The sequence below is a fragment of the Molossus molossus genome, unplaced genomic scaffold (genome assembly GCF_014108415.1).
Source record: "Molossus molossus isolate mMolMol1 unplaced genomic scaffold, mMolMol1.p scaffold_m16_p_4, whole genome shotgun sequence".
NCBI classification, from domain to species: Eukaryota; Metazoa; Chordata; class Mammalia; order Chiroptera; family Molossidae; genus Molossus; species Molossus molossus.
Window position 1 is genome coordinate 120,436,407 of NW_023425377.1, and position 17,134 is coordinate 120,453,540.

Here is a 17,134-nt window from a genome sequence, read left to right on the forward strand (position 1 = left end):
AGTCAAGTAAGGTAATACTATATCTTCTAGATGTTTAAGATTGTAAGAATTATCAATTCAACTTAAAAAATAGACAAGTAAGGATGCAGTAAAAATGAATTTATTGATATCCTAACCATTACTTCATGTGTATCAAACACAGCACTAAAACCAAAATCCTGTGTGTTTGGCTTTCTAGGCTTTGCTTTTGGGACCCTTGCCTGACGTGTACATGCTGTAAAACCAGTGAACAGGGAAACGGTGTGAGACGCTGGCCAGCTCTGTATATGATACAATCGGCCTGAACATCGCTTCCAAAGTCTTTCCAGTAACTTGCAATCTTAGGGTTGTGCTAAATCAAGTAATAGATGTTTAATTAGCTAGATGATTTCTAAGTAAGATAAACTACCGAAACATTAATCACTAAGCATAGGTTCATGTTTATATACTTCTGCTTCTTCATTTTACATGTTACAGAGAAGCTCAGTGTATTGGGGTCTGGGAATAAACATGTTCTTTTGGTCAAATTGAAAAATTGTACCATGAGGAAGCATATACCTATAAAAATCGTGAGATGGTGTGATGGTTAATTTGATGTGTCAACTCGACTGGGCTAAGGGATGTCCAGGGCGCTGGCAAACGCTGCCCCTGCTGTGTCCGGGCGTCTGGAAGGAGGAGCATTTGGACTGACGGACGGTGTAAGGCCCTCCGCAAGGTGGGTGAACATCACCTGAAAGAGCCTAACACAACAAAGGGGTGGAGGGAAAGCTCCTTCCCTCTGCCTGAGCTGAGACCTCCAACTGCTCCTGCCCTTGGACGTCAGAGCGCCTGGTTCTTGTGCTTTTGACTCGGACCAGGACTTACACCATTGGCCTGATGCTCAGGCCTTCAGACTTGGGCTGGATCACCCCACTGCCTTTCCCGGGTCTCCAGCCTGCAGACAGCAGATCACGGGGCTTCCTGGCCTCCATGATGGTGTGAGGTGACTCCTATAATAAATCTTCCCGTGTGTGTGTGTGTGTGTGTGTGTGTGTGTGTGTTTATCCTATTGGTTCTGCTTCTCCGGAGAGCCCTGACTAATACAGATGATAAATTTGTAATATTTGCTAGTCTGTTACAGAAGGGTGGTATGTGACAGACAATTCACAATTATCGACTTCCTAATTTTCTCTGTAAAAAAAAAAAAGGTTACTCAAGGCTGAAAATTTAAAAATTATAAGTATATGTAAATAAAACTACTACAAATAATAAGGGTGAAGAGAAACAGCTCTGAATGAAAAGTGCAAGAAATGTAGGATGTGTTTTTGTTAGTGGAAAAAGAGTAATCTTGTCCTAAATTAAAGGACTAGTTGCTCCAGGATGAGAAAGATGAAAAGTGTAAGGCCAAACTGAATGAATATAAAATGTAGGTTTGTAGACAAAGAATCTTAGAAAAGAAATCTTATCTCATGTGGTCAAAGCTGGCTCAGATCAAATGGTTTATTTACAAGGTTTTTAAAAATAAGTAAATAAACCTTGATACCAAAAGTACATTAATGCAAAGTTAGAATTTGTTTTTCTTCCCATTAAAAATTATAGTGTTCTTGGGTTATTGGTCTGCTCTTAATAAGAGATAATAAAAGGTTTTTCTTTACCTTTTGCATAATATGCCCAGGAAACCAAGACTCTGTCTTATCAGAATAATTTCATGTGCCATGTGCATTATGTTCACCTTTATCATGTCCTTGATTATTTCAGAGGATCAAGTCTTCACTTTATAAAAAAAAGCTAAGGTTTTTTCTACAGTCAAGTTACCTCCTACAGTTACGTTTGAATTATTTTATTGTCACTTTGTTTGAATGGGAAGCTCAGCATTATTTCACAGCGACCTAGGATCTTAATTAAGTATTTAAACCTTTTGACATTCTCGACAATTTTGCCTTCCCCAAATCAAATCCTCAATGAAATCTTGATCTTTTGAATGAACTTTGACATTTCTCTCTCCAAGGATTTGTTCTTTCATCTTGTAAAAAGTACGATGTTAAAAAAATAGGTTTATTTGCATGTTGAATGGCCTAAAAATAATTGTCAAGTAAAAAGGGGTGCTTAACCTTCCCTAGATTACATCTGTATGGGTAAGTGTCATTAATATAAATACTTCAGAAATGGTATGACATTCATAGAAATTTGTTGATACTCTTGCTGCCCATGATATGTCCGATATGCTATCAGTCATAATTCCAGTTATTATTTTGAAATGTTGGATGCCACAGAAATAGCCAAGTTCCCTGGCCAAATGAGCTCATATCAGATCTTGAGCCACAGCCATTTAAGTCATTTGTCATCCACAGATAGTTATTGTCACACTCTGACATTTCATGGAAGTGTTTGCAATCATCTAACTACAGAACAGAGTGCTCCATCTTCGACGAGAAGAGACGGTCTCAGAGATCCGGGGGACAGAATATGACAGGCGCTCCGGGGTGCAGGCTTTTTGAGGTTCCACTAGTACAACCTTCATACCATTGAATGATGAGGATTCCAGAACTCTAGCTGAGAAGCAACAGGTTCACAAAACTGCTCCTCTAAGATCAAGCTAAACAAGAATTCATTGCATGGGGTTAAGTGGTCTGGTTAAGGAACTCTGCTACGTTTCTAACGTTCTGTTTTCTGGATGTAACATACCCCCTTTCTCTTTTCTCTTAAGCAAGCAAAACCCACAACAATTTAGTGATCATACTTTTTTTTTTTTTTTATCCTCACTGGAGGACATTCTTCCATTTTTTGTTCAGATAGAGTAGGAGGGAGAGAGAGGAAGAGAGAGAGAGAGAGAGAGAGAGAACCATTGACGTGAAAGGGACGCATCGAGTGTCTGTCTTCCGCACGCACAACCCAACCAGGGCCGAGGACAAACTGTAACCAAGGTACGTACCCTTAGCGGGAACCGAACCCGGGTCTCTCTGGACCGCAGGCCGACGCTCTAACCGCTGAGCCAAACCAGCCAGGGCTGATCATACTTTTATAAACAGAAATTGAACATTTATTTTTTTCCTCCCTGCCTAATCCCATCAGAATTAAGACATTCTTACTGATTACATGGCGAAATAATTATTTGCATGAGTTCAGTAAGAATCTGCCCTCCTTGTAACAGAACATAACTGGAAAAATTAGTGCTATAGCAAGTTTTGACCGGAGTGCCATCTTTGAGAAGGATGTGCACAGAATCAGACATGACCAGATAGTGGCAAGGCACTAAGGTTAACTCCACTGAGCCAGTGCTTACAAAGTCCTCTTAGGAAAACAAGCCTGGTAACCTGAATTACAGGGTACCAAGTCTTACAGGCGAGTATGAAAGTCCCTTCCTGTCAGGCCCAGGAACCCTAGGATATTTTGGGGATCTCCAAAAAAGAGGAACTCACCCAAATCTATAGATATTGCAGGTAAAGTTTGGTAGCAAGTTCTTGGCTTGGCTTCCTAACCTCAAAAGGTTTTTAAAAGTCCAATTTGAGATTCTTTTTAAAAATGTTTAAAATTGATTTTGAGAGAGAGACATTGATATGAGAGTGAACTGACCGGCTGCCTGCTGTATGCTCCCTACCAGAGCCTGCAACCTGGGCATGTGCCCTGACTGGGAATCAAACCCTCAACCTTTGTGTGCATGGGATGATGCCCAACCAACTGAGCCACACAAGCCAGGGCTAATTTGAGATTCTTTATGAAGAGTTCCAGCAACACAGACTTAAAATGATCTGTGTGGTCAATTGTATTGTTGCTGAATTTATGTAAATAATCAGGCCAAATCTAATGAGACCAGATTTACTTTGTAAACAAGAATCAGAAAGGAAAACAACTACAGAGAGAAATTTCACGTTTTATAAACCACAGGAAATACTTGTGTTTCATAAATTACAGGAAAACTGCAGCAGACCTCTGTGGGTTATCAGATTCTGGTCCTATTTATTATCTTTGAGGTTTTGTTATTTCTCTGTCAATTGGACTAGATCCAGCTTTCTTGTACCTTTTTTTCAGTCCTCACCAAATTTTCAATTCTAGTTTCCTTCAATTATCTAGTTACAACTCTCCCAATTAATGTTTCTTACTTTTCTAGCATTTCCTGCCTTAGAGCCATTGAGAACTGAGACCTGACTGCCCAGTTCCCTGCGAGACCTTCAGACTGCGAACCAAGAAATCCACCAGATTGCCACTGCTATCCTCTCTCCACTGCCTAAGCATGTTTCAAGCATAACATCTACAAATCTTCTCAACTGGCTGCCCTACAACCGAGTTTCAACAGAATTGCCTTAATGAACAAAAGGCAATCCATGGGGACATGAGCTTATCCTGTCTAAAGGAAGGAAGAATGTCTCTCCTTCCCTTGAACAGGAGGAGGGACCAACAAAGACTCTCCTGACCAAACTTCAGACAGGTTCCTCTGAGCCCTCTTCTTGACTAGGCCTCAACATGGACCCCTGCGGGCTCATATAACTCAGTGGGAGCAAGAATCCTCCTAATGTGGTCTAACCTTTTGAATCCCATCAAATTCCTCATCCCCACCCTTGATACCTGATCGGCCTGACTTTCCTTCAGCAAGAATGCAGTTAGGTCAGTTTAACAAGAATCTCTCCACCTTTGATGTCTCCTTTCAGTCATTTTTCATCCACTGACTCCCCTCCCCCACACTCTGATCCTTGGCTATAAATCTCCACGTGTCCTTGCTGTTCTCAATTTCACCCTGACCTCTCTCCTTATTGCCCTAGTGTTAACATCTATTGCAACAGTTCTGAATAAAGTTTTCCCTACTGTTCTAATAAGTGTCAGAATAAGTTTTTCCTTAACAGCATTCCAGGTTCCCACCCAGAGATAAAGCAGATGGCCCACCAGGTCCCCCTCCTGCCACCTACAGGGACACGCTCCATGCCCACCTGGGAGCAGACAAGTCAGACAGGCATCTGCACTGGGAAGCTCAAGGCACCAGCTGAGGGGAGGGAGAGATGAGGTCTCCCTCCTCTCTGTGGGTGGGGGGCAAGTTGGAGATCTCAGTAGCAGATACGCTTTGGAACTCTTGCCCAGCAGAACGGACATTTCACCAGGGTCACTAGCAGCACAGGCAAAAAAAAAAAAAAAAAAAAAAAAAAGGCTTGAACAGAAAAACAAAAACAAATGAACAAACAACTGAGTAATTTGTTCTGGAGCACATGAGGAACTCCCCTGAGAAAGGTCCAAAAATAGTGGAGAGAAGACTTAAAAGCATGGCATCAAATGGATTGGTGATAATTTAGTCACAAAAAGGAAATGTAACTTCGTTTTGAAGTTACACACTGCTGAGGCCAAAATGTATGGGTTGCACATTTCAGAAATTATAAATAACTAGAATTATCATTCTTATTCTAAACCACAAAGAAAAAATTCTACGCCTATTTGTCACTTTATCTTTTTTGTTATTTTTTTTATCCTCACCCGAGGACATTTTTTGCATTTATCTTCAGATAGAGCAGGAGGGAGAGAGGGGGGAAGAGAGAGAAACATCGATGCGAGAGAGACACATTGACTGGTTGCCATGTGTGACCCTAATTGGGGCGGGGACAAATTGCAACTGAAGTATGTGCCCTTAGCAGAAACCGAACCCAGGACTCTCCGGTCCACAGGTTGACCTTCTAACCACTAAAAAACCAGCCAGGGCTATTCGTCACGTTAAAAAGCAAAATAAAAGTGATATCTTGGATATGATACCAAAAGTACAGGAAGCGAAAGAAAACATGGGCAAATTGGACTTCATCAAAAATTTTAAACTTTTGTGCATCAAAGGAGTAAAAAGGGAACTCACCGAATGGGAGATGATATTCGCAAATCACATATCTGATAAGGGAGTAATATCTAGAATATATAAAGATATACACAAGGGTGGAGGGGAGTTATTTAAAAGTTCAGCATTTCAGTACGGAATGATGAAAAAGTTCTGGAGATAGATGGTGTGATGGTTGTACAACAATGTGAATAATGCACTTAATGCCATTAAAAATGGTAAAATTTATGTATAATTTACTATAATTTTAAAAAAAGGAAAGAAAAACTTAACTACCCAAAACCCTGAATTTATTACACCAATAAATTAGGAGATGGTGATGGAACTCTAAAAGGATTTGTCAACTTTTAAAAGATTTCCTTTAAGTAAGATGCTTTCCAGTTCTAAGATGGCAGCTGAGTGAATGGAAGCTACACAGACCATGTCCAGGACCAAACTGGAATTACAACTAAAATAAAGACAAATTGTTGGGGGAATAAAACAACAACAACAACAGAAAAGCAGCTGGAGAGGACCCATATAACCATGGTCAGAAAGAGGACACAAAATTGAGCCTGGTAGGAAGTGTGGAGGTGTGAGAGGCGAGAGGGTGGGCTGGGAGCCCACGGACAGCAGCTGTTTCAGCTGTGAGGAGCTCCCTTGGGATTAAAATCTCAAGCTGGCTCCACAGCACAGAGGGCCAGGGCTGAGCACTAAATTAGCTACAGCCACTTACCTTGGTCTCCAGCAGAGGGAGGGCAGACTGGTTTGGAACTGTGTGGAGAGACTCAGGAGCTTGGAGAGCTGGGAGAGCTGGGGCAGCAATGGGAGTTTTTTTGCTGAATCACTCCCTCGCAGGACAGTGGCCATCTTGCTCAAAGAGCCCCTTCCAAGATCCCTGGGGAGAAGCAACAGCCCCTCCATAAGAAATTTAACACCACCCAGGCAGGCCAAAGAAATGAGAATTGAGGCTCATTAACAGCCAGCAAGCACCTGCCCCACCTTCTGGAAATCCTCTTACCCTGAACACCTGAGGGTTTTTTCATTCAGCTTAGGGCTACAACCCAAGGCTCATCAAATAACTATGACTAATAGCCACCAGGCAAAAAGCTAGAGAATAACTAAACCTTTCCTGGGCTTGCCAATCTACCCAGGAAAGTAAGATTTGACTGAATCACTCATATATATGTTGTTTACAAGAGACCCACCTTACAACAAAAGACTCACATAGGTTGAAAGAAAAGAGATGGAAAAAAATCTTCCAAGCAAATGGAAAGGAGAAAAGAGCTGGGGCTGCAATACTCATATCCGATTAAATGGACTTCAAAATAAAAGCTATAACTAGAGACAAAGAAGGCCACTACATAACATTGAAAGAATCTATCCAACAGGAAGATATAACCTTGGTAAATATATATGCACCCAATAGAAGAGCACCAAAATATATTTTAAAAGTTCTGGAGGGCCCTGGCCAGTTTCGCTCAGCAGTAGAGTGTTGACCCATGGATCAATGAGTAGCGGGTTCAATTCCAGCCAAGGGCACGTACCTCAGTGGCGGTTCTTCCCCAGACCTGGTGGAGGTTGTGCAACCAGTCAATGTGTCCCTCTAACATTGATGTTTCTCTCTTTCTCTTTCTCTCTCTCTGTCTCTCTCTCTCTCTGCCTCTCTCTCCCTCTCTTTTTCTTTCCCACTCTAACTGAAGATAAATAGAAAAATATCCTTAGGTGAGGATTAAAAAAAAAATTCTGGAGGACTTCAAAGGAGAAATTGACAGCAATACAATTATAGCAGGGGACTTTAACAACCCACTGACATCACTGGATAGATCCTCTAGTCAAAAAATTAACAAGGATAGCCCAGTTTTCTCAGTGGTCCAGAGAGTCCTGGGTTCGGTTACTGCTAAGGACACGTACCTTGGTTGTGGTCTGTCCCTGGCCCTGGTTGGGTTTTGTGGGAGGCAGCCACTCGATGTGTCCCTTTCATGTCAATGTCTCTCTCTCTCTCCTTCCCACTCTATCTGAACAAAAAAGTGGAAAAATGTCCTTGGGTGAAGATAAAAAAAAAAAAAAAACAAGGATACAGAGACTCTAAATGATGCACTAGATCAAATGGATTTAATAGGTATCTACAAAGAATTACACCCCAAAACTACAGAATTCACATTCTTCTCAAGTGCACATGGAATGTTCTCAAAGACAGACCACATGTTAGGACACAAACTAAGTCTCTAAAAGTTCAAGGAGATTGAAATTATATCAAGCATTTTCTCAGATCACAATGGCATAAAATGAGAAATCAATTACAAAAAGCATTCAAACACGTGGAACCTAAATAGCATGTCACTAAACAACGAATGGGTTACCGAAGAGATCAAGGAAGAAAATAAAAACTTCCTGGAAACCAATGAAAATGAACACACAACAACATAAAATCTATGGGACAAAGCAAAAGCAGTCCTGAGAGGGAAGTTCATAGCACTACAGGCCTACCTGAAGAAACCAGAAAAATTTCTAATTGACTTTCTAACCCTACAACGTAAAGAGCTAGAAAGCAAACAAAAAGAAACACCCAGAGCATATAGAAGAAACGAAATAGTAAAGGTCAGAGCAGAAATAAACAACAAAGAGACTGAAAAACAATTCAAAAGATCAATGAAACAAAGAGTTAGTTCTTTGAAAAGATAAATAAGATTGATGGACCCTTAGCTAGACTCACCAAGAAACAAAGAGCGAGGACCCAAATAAACAAAATCAGAAACAAAAGAGAAATAACAACTGACACCACAGAAATACAAAAGATTGTAAACAGATACTATGAATAATTATACGCCAATGGAGACCAATAACAACTAAGGAAATTGAAGATATAATCAAGAATCTCCCAGCAAACAAAAGCCCAGGCCCGAACGGCTTCACGGGGAAGTTTACCAAACATTGAAAGAACTAACACTCATTCTCCTCAAACTATTACCAAAAATTCAAGAAGAAGGAAGACTTCTAAACTCATTCTACGAGGCCAGCACAATTCTAATTACAAAACCAGATAAAGACACTACAAAGAGAGAAAACTATAGGCCAATATCCCTGATGAATCTAGATGCCAAAATCCTTAACAAAATACTAGCAAATTGAATCCAGCAATACATTACAAATATTATTAACCATAATCAAGTGGGATTCATGCCAAGGATGTAAGGCTGGTACACCAGCCTTATGTGATACACCACATAAACAAAATGAAAACTAAAAACCATAATGATCATATCAATAGAGGCTGAAAGAGCATTCAACAAAATCCAGCACCCAATTCTGATAAAAACACTCAGCAATGTAAGAATAGAGGGATCATATCTGGACATAATAAAGGCCATATATGAAAACCTACAGCCAACATCATATTCAATGGGCAAAAACTAAAGCATTTTCCTTAAGAACAGGAACAAGACAGGGATGCCCACTTTTGCCACTCTTATTTAACATAGTACTGGAAGTCTTAGCTACAGCAATTACACATGGAGAAAAAATAAAAGGGATCCAAATTGGAAAGGAGGAAGTGAAACTGTCAGTATTCGCAGATGACATAATATTGTACATAGAAAACCGTAAAGACTCCATCAACAATGTACTAGATTTAATAAACAAATTTGGCAAGGTAGCAGGATACAAAATTAACATCAGGAAATCGATGACATTCTTATACACCAATAATGAACTCACAGAAACTAAAAAAAAATTCCATTTACCATCCTGGCAAAAAAAGTAAGATACCTAGGAATAAACTTAACCAAAGAAGTAAAGGACCTATTTGCAGAAAACTACAGGACGTTGAAAAAAGAAATAGAGGAAGATATAAAAAAGTGAAAGCATATACCTTGTTCATGGATTGGAAGAATTAACATCATTAAAATGTCCATATTACCAAAAGCAATCTATAGATTTAATGCAATACCCATCAAAATACCACCAACATATTTCACAGAACTAGCACAAATATTGCAAAAGTTCATATGGAACAAAAAAGACCCCAAATAGCCACAGCAATCTCGATAAAAGAAGAACAAAGTAGGAGGGATCACATTACCAGATTTCAGGTTATACTACAAAGCTACTGTAATCAAAACAGCCTGGTACTGGCACAAGAACAGACATATAGACCAGTGGAACAGAACAGAGAATCCAGAAATAGACCCAAGACATTATGCTCAATTAATATTTGATAAAGGTGGCAAGAGCATACAGTGGAGTAAAGACAGCCTCTTTAATAAATGGTGTTGGGAAAATTGGACAGATACATGCAAAAAATTGAAACTAGACCACCAATTTATACCATAACACAAGAATAAACTCAAAACGGATAAAAGTCTTAAATGTGACTAGTGAATCCATAAGAATCCTAGAAGAGAATGTAGGCAACAAAATTTCAGACGTCACACACAGCAGAATTTTCACTGATAAAACACCTAAGGCAAGAGAAACAAAGGAAGAAATGAACACATGGGACTGCATCAAACTAAAAAGCTTCTGCACAGTGAAAGAAACAACCATCAAAGTGGAAAGGGAACCCACTATATGGAAGAGCATAACTGTCAACAATACATCAGATAGAAAGTTAATTTTCAAAATATATAGAGTACTCATACAACTCAACAAAAGGAAGATAAAGAACCCAATTAAAAAATGGGCAGAGGAACTAAATAGACACCTCTCCAAAGAGAACATACAAATGGCCAAGGGACATATGAAAAAATGCTCAATATCACTCATCATCAGAGAGATGCAAATTAAAACAACTATGAGGTATCACCTCACACCTGCCAGAATGGCCGCCATCAACAAATCATCAAACAGGTGCTGGCGAGGGTGTGGAGAAAAGGGGACTCTAGTGCACTGCTGGTGGGAATGCAGACTGGTGCAGCCACTATGGAAACAATATGGTGTTACCTCAAAAAATTAAAAATTGATCTGCCATTTGACCCAGTGATCCCACTTTTAGGAATATATCCCAAGAAGCCTGAAACACCAGTCAGAAAGAATATATGTACCCCCATGTTCATAGCAGCACTATTTACCACTGAGCCATTTTTTTTTTTATCCTCACCCGAGGACATTTTTCCATTTTTTGTTCAGGTAGAGTGGGAGGGAGAGAGAGGAACAGAGAGAGAGAGAGAAACATCGACGTGGAAGGGACACATCGAGTGGCTGCCACCCGCACGACCGACCAGGGCCGGGGACAAACTGCAACCAAGGTACGTGCCCTTAGCGGGAACCGAACCTGGGTCTCTCTGGACCGCAGGCCGACGCTCTAACCGCTGAGCCAAACCGGCCAGGGCAGCAGCACTATTTACAATAGCTAAGATCTGGAAACAGCCCAAGTGTCCATCAGTAGACGAATGGATAAAAAAGCAGTGGTACATATATACAATGGAGTACTACGCAGCTATAAGAAAGAAAGATCTCTTATCCTTTGAGACGACATGGAGGGACCTGAAGAGTAGTATGCTGAGTGAAACAAGCCAATCAGAAAAAGATAAATACCACATGATCTTACTAATTTATGGAATATAATGAACAAAACAGACCTGGGGACCTAGAAAAGAGTATAGTTCAGACTGACAAACCTCAGAGGAGAGGGCCGTGTGTGTGTGTGTGTGTGTGTGTGTGTGTGTGTGTGTGATAAACCAAAGAACTTCTATGCATGTATGCGTAACCAATGGACATAGTGCTTGATTGGGGGTGTCTGGGAGGAAAAAGGAGAAACATCTGTAACAAAAAGGAATTAATAAACTCAAAAAAAAAAAAAAAAAAGGAAGGTGCTTTCCTAGAGCTTTACTCTCTCTTCACAGATCATTAAACACTTGTTCAAGCAAAGTAGGCAAAAGGAAAAGGAACTAAAAAGAAAACACACTGCACACCTTGGTAAAGCTGTGTGACTCTTCATGAGGCTACTGAGTATTGTGTTTACATGGTTTTCCAAATGTTTTGTTTTCAAATATACTCAAAACATACAGGTATACACTACAATGAACTTCCATAAACCTGTCATCTAGGTTCATCAATTGTTAACAATTTGCCACATTAGTTTTTTCTCTCTATCTCTCTTAACATGTATCATTATTTTAATTTTATTCTTACTTTTGATGAACTAGTAAAGCTTACTAGAATAAAGTGCAGACATCATAATTCTTTGCCCCTAAATAATTTCAGCATGTGTTTCATAAAAATGACTTTGTACTACATAGCTAAAGGGCTATGATCAAATTCAGGAAATTTAACATTGATGTAGAATGTTTTTATACAAACTCCTCTTTAATGTCATTCACAGAAAAATAACGATCTTTTCTATGCAGAATCCAACTCAGGATCTGCATTTATTTGTCGTGTTCTTTCATCCCTTTTAAATCGGAAACAGTTCTTCAGCCTTTCATGACATGAACAATTTTGTAGAGTGTAGACCAGTGACAGTAGGTCCTTCAATTAGGGCTGATCCAATTCTTTTTTATGGTTAGTTTCCAGCTATGGTTTGGGGTAGGAACTCTACATGGGTGACGCTGTGTCCTCCTCACTGTATCACCGCAGGAGGCACACACCACCAGTCTGGGCCTCCCCCCCACCCCCGTTCTGTCTCGGTTAAGGTACTGTCCTCCAGTTTTCTCTCCTGTGAGGTCACTCTTCTGTCCCCTTTGTCACTGAATTTGTGGGGAAGTCCTTTAAGACTAAATAAGTATCCTACCAAAGTTGAACTCGATGGTTTCAGCATCCACCGATGATTCTGGTCTGAATCAATTATTTCTATGATGGCTGCAAAACAGTAATTTTCTATCTCTGTCATCTCTTTTACCAAATGTTGCTTTTAAGTGTAATGTTTTTGCAGCGAGTAAACTCATTCTTTTACATGGCAGACATATCAGAAATAAATTTGCATTATGACTGTTAATGTGAAAGAATGCATCACATTTTTTACCTACACGAGATATAAAAAAGGAAATAAAATAGATTTGGAAAAATGAACAAGTAACTGATTTTTCTTTCCCAAAAGTAGAAAATTATTTTGGATGAAAAGAGTCATTTAAGATTGCACTAATGCTTAATATAGAGAGGTTTATCTCTGAGACAAAAGTTTAGAGAATAGAGGAAACATTCTAAAGTAGTCTGATTATGGGAAGCGGGCTCAATTCCTGGCCAGGGCCCCTACCTAGGTTGCGGGTTTGATCCCTGGTCCGGGCTCGTGTGGGAGGCAATGGATTGATGTTTCTCTCTCACATCAATGTCTGTCTTTGTCTCTGTCTCTGTCTCTCTCCCCTCCTTTGCCTCTCTTAAATCGATAAAAACATATCCTCCAGCGAGGATTAAAAAAAATAATAACAAAGTAGTCTGATTATAAATAACCAAGCTAAGAACAAAGACCAATTGGTAACAATTAGGGATTAGTATAAAGGTACCATTTTGGTTCTAGTATTTATTCCTTTAAAGCTTTTTTTTTTTTTTTTATCCTCATCCGAGGACATTTTTCCATTTTTTGTTCAGGTAGAATGGGAGGGAGAGAGAGAAACATCGACATGAAAGGAACACATCGAGTGGCTGCCACCAGCACAACCGACCAGGGCCGGGGACAAACTGCAACTGAGGTACATGCCCTTAGCGGGAACCGAACCCGGGTCTCTCAGGACCGCAGGCCGACGCTCTAACCGCTGAGCCAAACCGGCCAGGGCTAAAGCTTATTTTAAGTATTACTTTTAAATGGGGTATAGTAAGTCTAACTGTACTTAGCTGTTTTTAAAGTAAACTTTATATTATTTTTCTTTAAAAATATTTGAGTGGGCTAACATTTTTTTCTACTTTTTTTGTAGCTTAAGCTTAGCTAGATCCTGACCCACAGAACTAAGGGATCGTTACTCGCGTAACAGCATGATTTAGTCATTGCACACTATGAACCAGAAAGAAACATCCTCAGATGCTGAACTTGCAAAAATAAACATGTGAAGTGAGAAAAACCTTAACTCAGTGGTTCTAAACCTTGCTAGCACCCAGGAAATAGTTGGGAGCATTTAACACGCCCAGGCCTGGACCCACCTCAACCTGCTTAAACCAGCCTAGCTCGGACACATTGCAAAGGCTCCAGGCGGTGCCAGTGTGCAGCCGGGCTGAGGGCCACGCCCAAACCCTCACCTACTGAGGACGCCTGCGCCCTTCCCCAAGGCCTTTCCATCCCAAGCCACGGTCTTTCATTCTTCACAAAGCCCCTTGCACAGGGCCTCTTTCTGCAGCTGTAAACACCTGTCCTGCCTCTGATCATTCCTCTGGGGCAGGACATACAATAACACGTCCATGCCTCCCGATTCCTCTCCTGCAAAGAGTCCCGTTCATTTTAAGACTGTTCGACACAACAAACAAAATAATGGAACATACATTGCAGAAATGGTAAATATTGGGAAGGTTTTAGTTCGTTCTTAACTATCTGTAGTTTATGGAAATATAAACAAAATTCGTCTTGCTGTTTTCCCATCCCAGCCTCTGTTCTTTGATCGTATAGAACAATTCTCTGCACCTTGGTTCTGTTATTGTTATTCACCAGGGCTTAAGTACACTAGGATTTGATATGCCTCATCAGAGTCCACGGAGTCTCCGTCTGATACCTTTCTTAAAGGTCTCAATGATTTCACTAAGGCAAACATGTCTTTAGATATATTTATATGCATATACATGTGTGTATACACACAAACATACTGGTAACATACAGCATAACATTCAACTGCTGTAAGACCCAAGTTATGTACGCTTCAGGAAAAGTGCTTTTCAAGTCTCAAATTTCCCTGTTTTACACAAGGAAAAAAAAATCACCCAAAGCCCTGGTTGGTTTTGCTCAGTGGTTAGAGCGCCGGCCTGTGGTCCAGAGAGACATGGGTTCAGTTCCCGCTGAGGGCATGTACCTTGGTTGCAGTTTGTCCCCTGCCCTGGTTGGTCATGCGGGTGGCAGCCACTCGATGTGTCCCTTTCAGGTTGATGCCTCTCTCTCTCTCTCTTCTCCTCTCTCACTCTCACTCTATCTGAACAAAAAATGGAAAAATGTCCTTGGGTGAGAATAAAAAAAAAATCGCCCTATAGTTTCCTACTGCTGTATATTGAAAATCATAACAAGTATAAAGATAAGACATGTGTAAAATTAAAATCTAAGCCAATGAAATCCAAATTTTTTGGTTGACTACACTCATTTTGTAACATGTCCAACAGCAGTCAAATTAAAAGCGTTGGATGAGAGTAAAAACAGAGGGAAATATAAATATTTCCTGCTGATTAGGAGTCATGGGAATTTATTGAAATACTTCGAAGCCCTAATATAAATATTTTAGCACCATAAAATACATTTTTGAGGTACACCAGTGTCAGAAACTCTTGCTCAATGTAAAACACGTTCCTGAGCATCTCACTTCTGCAAACTTATGTGCATTTAAGTGAAAATGCTGGGAAAGTCTACTTCTTTCAAATCCAAAACAAACACAGGCAGAATTTTAGTACAGGTCCTACTGAGTCGAACAGTTCTGTCACTGAGCAGAACGAAGCATTTTGCTGCTGTGGTCACCATAACTGATCCTGAACAATGAGTGTTTTCTATGACTGTATCCAGGAAAGACCGACTCTGACCAGCACAAGTCCCTGATTGGAAGCTATTAATACTGCACGTGGGAGTAAGGAAAGAGATGAGCTGTCTTAGCACTTGGGAATTTTTCGTCCAGTGTACAAGTTGCCATTGTCTTTAACGTGTTCACTTTCTCCCCACCTCAAAAACATAAAGAACCACAGTAAGAAAACGACACCTAACCTCTTGGTGTTTAATCGTGTCTTTTATTTATTTAATTAATTAATTTATTTTAAATAGGAAGCGGTTGGTATTTCTTTTTTCTTTTTTTTTTTTTTTTTACCCTCACCTGAGGATATTTTTGCATTTATCATCAGATAGAGCAGGAGGGAGAGAGAGAAGAAGAGAGAGAGAGAAACATCGATGTGAGAGAGACACATCGACTGGTTGCCACCTACATGAACCCAACCGAGGCCGGGGACAAACTGCAACCGAGATACGTGCCCTTAGGGGGAACCGAACCCGGGACTCTCTGGTCCATGGGCTGACACTGTTAGCTCTTAACTTCCATATTACTGCCCTAAACCTCTCATTCCGAGAAACCAAAACCCATCACTCTTATCATTTAACCTTTCCCTAAGCCTCTCATTCCAGGAAACTAAAACCCATCACTGCAGCCTGGAGGAACGGATTGACGGCACCACCCTCACCCACCCAAAACCGCAAACGGTCGCACCACAAGAAAAACAATGATTTCAGGAGACCCCAGCCCCCGACCAATCAAGAACTCGGGAGACCCCGGCCCGACCAATCAAAGACGACCACATCTCCTCCGCTGAACGACCACCCCCGCAGCCCTGAGTTTAGAAATCCCTGGTCTGTACAAGCCGGTTGCTGCTCTCCTAGACGTAGCCGGCAGGCTGGTTCCCAATAAGCCTGCCCTTCTGGAGACCCTGCACCGCCTCGTTCCACCTCCTTCTTACACTCTAACCGCTAAGCCAAACTGTTCAGGGCTTAATCACTTCTTTTAAAATGAGACTATGGCCCTGGCCAGTTTGCTAAGTGGTTAGAGCGCCGGCCTGCGGACCAGAGACCCAGGTTCGGTTCCCAGGGCATGTACCTCGGTTTCAGTTTGTCCCCGGCCCTGGTTGGGGTCATGTGTCTCTCACATCCATGTTTCTCTCGCGCGCTCTTCCTCCCTCTCTCCCCCCTGCTCTGTCTGGAGATAAATGCAAAAGTGTTCTTAGGTGAGCATAAAAAAAAATTTTAAAAATAAATAAATAAAATGAGACTGATTTCTAGCTCCACATTCATTGTTTCATGATACCATTACACTAAATTAACTGGAAAATGCCACCACACTCGTTATAATGGGATTCAATCTATGCAACTAAATATTAGAAATTCCAAAGCTAAAGCAAGTGAAGAGGCCTCATAAGATGCATGAGAAGGTAAAGCCCCCCAAGCCCACCGAGTGTAAAGCCACGTGTTGGGAAGAGGCCGCTAACTGATAGAACATCCTATACAACAGAAGTTACAGACAGACAAACAAAAGGTAGAGAAGAAAATTCCAGAATCCAGGAAACAGAGTCTTTGGATAGGGAGCACTTGATGACCCACATTTCATTTCTTACATCTTGAATTACTCTGAAATAAAATCCAACTACACGGAGCGGGTGGTGGTGGAGACTTCCTTCCCACAGTGGTCTTAGCATCTTTAGCTCCAGTAAAGAAGCTATTATGCTTCTCTGATGCTCAGTTATTTGCCTTTAAAGGTTCATAACTGCATGCAAACGGCTACGTTTCTTTTCATGTGACGA